This window comes from Morone saxatilis, unplaced genomic scaffold, assembly GCF_004916995.1.
Source record: "Morone saxatilis isolate NCDOM2014 unplaced genomic scaffold, NCSU_SB_2.0 Contig5, whole genome shotgun sequence".
NCBI classification, from domain to species: domain Eukaryota; kingdom Metazoa; phylum Chordata; class Actinopteri; family Moronidae; genus Morone; species Morone saxatilis.
Window position 1 is genome coordinate 15,947,578 of NW_023340095.1, and position 6,484 is coordinate 15,954,061.

Genomic DNA, 6,484 nt, shown 5'->3' on the forward strand with positions numbered 1-6,484 from the left:
CATTTTATCAATTAACTATTTATAACATAACCTGTGGATGGTGGATTTCCAACATTTGCTGGTGCTGGTTGAGCCGATGTGAATAAACACATGATGTGGAGGGCTGTGTGTCTCTCATCAATTGTGAGCATTGTACTGTCCAGTGTTTCCTCTAGGAGTTTTTTTTAGCAAGTGGGGGGGGCCAGGCCCTGTCGCGACCCCAGACCTTAAATAAACCCACATGGCTCCCAAACCTTACAAAAACATGATTGAGTCAAAGCCAAGTTCTGTAGCTTTACAAAACGGAATATATGCTACAACCTTCCTGTAAAAATGAATAAATAAAATATAAAAAAATAAAATGTGTGTCATTGGGATAACCTTTGACCCTGTTGCTGTTTCATAGTCCTGAGAGGACCGTGGTCTCACGTCAGCGTGTGTCCACCTCCTGAATAAGCTTCATCACTGGAAAATTTACATATTTTATGGGTCTCGAACATATGCGCGGAAAAATGGCTTGACAGCACCCCCCATTGAGCAGCCCCAACGGCTTGTTCCACCTGTGAGTATGAAAAGTGGTACACGTACAAAAAATCCTCTCGGAGCCATATCTCAAACCCAACAGGAAGTCGGCCTTTTGGATTTGGCAACATTTTATGTTGTTGTATTGATCGGATTGACGTCAAATTTGGTCAGTATGATGTAAACACTATCACGATTAAACGTTGTGTTATTTGTGAGTTTTTGTCGAAGGGTGTGTCTCTCAAGATTTGACGTTTCCCCATTAAACAGGAAGTTGTCATTACTTCATTGTACTTTGTCCAGTCTGCACCATAATGCACTTGTCTGATAAGAGTCCCTCCCTGAACACATATATTCAGTCAAAGTGGTAGCGCCACCTAGTGGTAACCGGAAATGTAATTTGTACACTTTTATGTATTTCTTCTAGTAGATTTACCACATCCAACTGAGATTTGGTCAGAAGACCCTTAGAATCGTATGAATCGTATGAATTTTTATTGAACTGTGTTGCTGTAGCGACGTGGCGAACATCACCATGTCGTTTTTACATTTGATCGCATTTTTTCATTTCATTTGGGTCTCGCACGTGGGTATGTCAAAATGGCTCATTAGCGCCCCCTACAAACTTTCAAAAAAGCAGCCCAGTGTCCTGTTTCATGGACATGTATGAAAATAGACGTACAAAAAACAAAAAAGCTTCTTGGAGCCATAACCTAAACCCAACAGGAAGTCTGCCATTTTGAATTTGATGTCAATTTCTGCCGCCATTTGTATTTTAAGAAACTCCTCCTAGAGAACTGATTCGATCGACTTCAAATTTGGTGAATACATTTTAAAGTCCTCCAGGATTGCCTGTAAATTATTAGAAACAATTAACTTAAAAATATTGGTTTTCATGAAAATGTCAAACAATCAGCAGGGCTCCCTGCAGGGAATTGAACCCCATCCCAGTAAACCTGGAGTACCATTACCAGAGCCTTTTGCTTTTTGACGTAACATGGAAGGTGAAACAAAACCTGCATTATAAATAGCATATTAGTGCCAGCTTGTTTTTATTTATTTATTACATAAATTAAAGCATTCTATAATTTCTCAGAGGCTAAAGTGTCCATAGTTGGCAACACTAATGATTCAACATCATAATGTTTTCACATACACCTGATCAATTGATGTGCCTCTCTCTTGCAGATTGTGGAAGAATTTAAATTATCATTGAAGTCTCCCATGACAGCAATTGTGTTACTTTTCAGATCCAATCAAGTAATTTACCTAGATTTTGTTTGAACAAAGTCATGGGATAAGATGGTGGTCGATAAATAACTGCTATCAATATATTGTATGTAGTGCAGTGGTAAACCAAACATTCTCAATTTACATTTGGTGTTTGGAGAACAGCGCCACCATGTTGTTGACACCTTCAAGTGGGGAACCTGCAGGCAGCCATGTTTCTGTAACAGCAATACAGTTAAGCTTCACATTCTGTGCACACAATGCCAAATCTGATACACGTCGACTTATATTTTGGACATTCATGATAAACACATTAAAAGGTTTTTGTAGTGAAGTTGTGCCTTGTCTTATTTTTGACCAAGAAGGGAGGCATGTTTTCAACTGCATCCTTAATATCATTCTTACAATATATAGCCTTCTCTTCAAAATCCTTAACAACTAAACCTGACAAAGTCCCAACCTGACTTATAGCCACATAAGCCTGTCCAGGTACAAATATTCTTTAAAAAAAGTATAAAGGACACGACAGCTTTGTCTACAGTAATGCCTTGTACCTTATGTACTGTACAAGCCCACAAAAGTGTAAGGGAAAAATTGAATACGCATTCCACCTGTGTTTGTGACCCTTTTTAGACCCCATTTGTACAGGTAAAGCCTCCGCACAGCGTTTTCTCCTCTGTGCACCAACTTCAGGGTCATCAAATTTTACGTACCCAGTTTCAGAAAACTTCCCATAGTCACGGTAAACTATATCTGTTATAATACCACATATGCCGTTAACCAGATCATTCATACAGTGTTTCCCTTTAATGGGAGTGCATTTTTAGCACTAGCTCTCCGTATTTCCTAACAACAATCCCATCTCACTCTCTGCTTTTGAAATGTAGGAAATAATGTACACTACACAAGCATACGCGTCAACAATAAACTGGATATCAATATTAGCATTCCAGCATTTTAATAGTAGTTTGCAGTTTTATTCTTTTTACAAGTTTTGGAATGTTGACCTGGTTTCATCTTCTTAAGGTAATTCACAAGTTACATATTTATCAATGAACTGAACTACTTCTTCATCTGTGTTTTTATCAATTAATGGGGCATCTTCAATCAATGGATACATTCGACACTACCTGCTCAACCTGTATACAGCTAACATACACAAGATCTTATTATTGAAATACTGTGACAGTGTATTATGTCCTTATTTGTCCCTTATCCTGGGACATAAAATGTTGCGGTCTATCATGTAGGAGCCTTTTGGTAACGCCAACATCTTCATAAATGTGTGCAATGCTATTAAATGCTGTACTCAGTGGTTTAAAAACAACCCAATTTTGGAGAATAGGATGAACTACGAACTGTACTGACAACTGTAACAGATTCAAGTTACCTCTAACTGTATTTTACCACTGACATGGCATTACACAGTCATCATTACAGTATGTATATAAAAAAAATACATTTACATACATTTTAGCTGAAATTATCTTATTATAATCAGCTGTAATAGAAGGTAAAACCTCATGTCTAAACAGCCCTCTATGGCAAACACAACACACAAAATCTGGCCCATCTTTTACTATAGCCAAAAACTGCTCCATAACAAAATGAAATAGTTCATATTTTACATTTATTTGTTCCTGCCTCACTTTGTTACCTGTTTTTATGTTCAGATATCTATAATACGTGCATTAACTCCTGTTTTAACTTTCTCTCTATGCAAAATGATCAATCTGATACTTCCTTATACTTATTTTAATGTTTAACTATACAGACCACACTCTTGGTATTTCCTTCTATTCCTTTCCTTAACTTTCTCCCTATACAACACATTGTTATGATATTTAATTTTATTTTGGATGCAACGTTTGTTTTTCATATACTTTGATATACAATATTTCATATTCATTGTACTTGTTGTGTCCATTGTATTCTGTTCTTGTACTTTTGGATCTCTTAAACGGTACCGTGTCTTACATAAATTAAAACTTTTGCACAATTGAAAGCAAACTTGCTCGTTAACCTTTTGGACACAAACTACTGGCTCGAAATGATTATTTTCACAATGTTTCAAGTATATTCCTCCATTAGTAGTTTAGCTTTAAACAGCTGTACTTAAGCCATTTTCCCATCACTGGTATGTAAATATGTCAACCCCAAAAGCATTAGCCGTAGCTTGAATTTCTCTGCTTTGTGGCCACAAATGCCAACAAAGTTCATCTGTGACTTAAATAATATAGTCTTTTACTGCTAACTGCATCTGTTCATTACATTGATACTGCATATACTTAACAGCAGCAAGCCTAATTTTCCTATGGCTTTTTTGGAAAACACTGTAACTTGAGCGATAGCTCTAAAGAAATCATTACCATCTTCTTTAATTTTATCTGTCTACCATACATGACCTAAAGAGCCAGACACTGCTGACCTGTGTACATCTTGCCAGTTCAAAGTCCAATTAAATTTAGTACACAGTGCGCTAGCAGGCTTTAGGCGCAGCAATGGATTAAATGTTAATGTATAATTTTGCTGTTCTGTAACATCTTCAATAGCAGACATTTCTTCAACTACACAATCTGAAGTAGGGTTTGTCTTCATTTTAGGCACATCCACAACGGATGGTGTTGTATCCACCTAAAAAAAAAGTTAATATAAATACATGAACAAAACTGATTTATAATGCAAGGGAAATAGATACTCCATAGATATACACAAACTACTATTATCACTATGGGCAAAATGTGACAGAAGTTGCTAGTGAATTTTGTTTGTTTTGGCCAAACGCAAACATGCACATCAAATTAACTGTTATGTTGTGTAAAGTGTACTAACCTCCTCATTTGCAGCCACTTCCATAATGGTGGCAAATGCCGACCCGGGAGCCACCTCCAAAACACTGGGTGTTGCATTGACCTGTTTACACAAAAACAAAATGCATTTACTCATTGTTTTGCAGTACTGCAATGGTAAAGAAACAATTGCATTGCCTTTCATTTGTACAAATAAATATATAAAAGACAAACCTGGTGCATTGCATGTCTCCTCTTGTAGGCAACAGGTTTCAGTCCTTGTTCCACAACCGGTTTCTGATATAAGAAAATCAAAAACACTTTTTGAACCAATATTGGAGTGTTTTAAAGGGAAAGAACAGTTTTATAAAGACCACAATCAACACATTTGTAATCTAATTACCTCTTTGTCTTGTGGAACAGTTGGGCAGTCGGGGCTAGGAAGAAGTGATGGAACCACAGCATCCATAGCAGCCAACATGGAACTGCTGAACCTGACAGGATTCAGTGGGATTTAATGTTTGTTCAACACAACTGGACTTCCATCCACCTGTGAACATAAACATAGAAACAGCATATATGTCACAATTGCACTAGAAAATCACTGACATAGATATACAATCAATAAACATATCCTAACCATTAAGATAAGATAAGATAAGATATTCCTTTATTTGTCCCACAATGGGGAAATTCCGAATTAATTTAATTAATTAAATTAACATTAATTAATGTTAAAGTATTCTACAAACCTGATGCCGAATCAGCCTCCTTTTGGGTGCACTAGAGGGCTGTTCCTCAGATTGGACCCACTGCAATGACAAATGGCAATAGTTTTATTAAAATTAGTGCACACTGAGCATTTTTGAAGTAAACTGTTTCGCAAATATGTGTCAAAAACACAATTACACATGCAAATATTACCTTCTTGCCATTCACCATTTCCATCCAGACGTAAGGGTCATAACTGTAAATATTTGAATGTTAGGAATATCAGGTGTTATAACATCTTTAACAATCAGTTGTCTTTTCAGAAATATCAAAACAAAAATTGATCTGGCTTAGTATAGTCTAAATTATATTCAGATAGAGATGTGTTTTCATTGTAATGAGAGCACTGGGTTGGAACAGCAAGAAGCTGAGCCTGGCTCAACTTGTCCCACAACACAATGCACCACCATCCAACCAGTCATATAACACACAAGCAAACATTAATATAATAATCTGTAATGAGAATGTTTATGTTTACCTTGTGTTTGTGGAGGATAAAGTGACTGTGATGAGCTTCATTCCCAACATCACAGAAACAGACATACATGAGAACAAGAGACAAAGAGACCTACATTAAACATTACAAATGTTTAAGATGACTAATCTCCATATATTTTTTTTTCTTCTTTATTTCTTGACTTAAAAGACCTCAGGCTGGGGAGGGAATTAGTTCATTCTGTTTTTTGCATACAGACCAGTATTCTCATGCATATACTGCTCATAAAACTAGGCAAAGGTTTGTTATAGTGTAGATGTTTATCAGAGTCTTCATTTGAAGGCTAATGTAATGTATAATTCTATGTATATGAATGTACATTACGTAATTGTATATATGCACATACATATATACTGGATTTATAAGAATATATGTGTATTCATACAGATATATATATATAAATCTCCTTGTAAGTTGTTAAAAAAACAAAACATTCAGCCTTCATACCTTCTGTAACTGAGCTCAGGATCATCGTTGACATCAATAAAAACATGGTAGAAACACGGTGTCCATAGCTTATCGTAGAAATGACACAAATAATGTGACTCCATCCATTACTGCGTTTCTCTTTATGCTGGTTGTGGACCTTACACTATGACGCAGCTGCTTCGGACTCACTTGTCCACAGTCCGAGGTTAGGTCTCGTATTTCCACGATCCTTGCTCGCCCAACCAGTCTCGTCTCAGAGCCATTATTG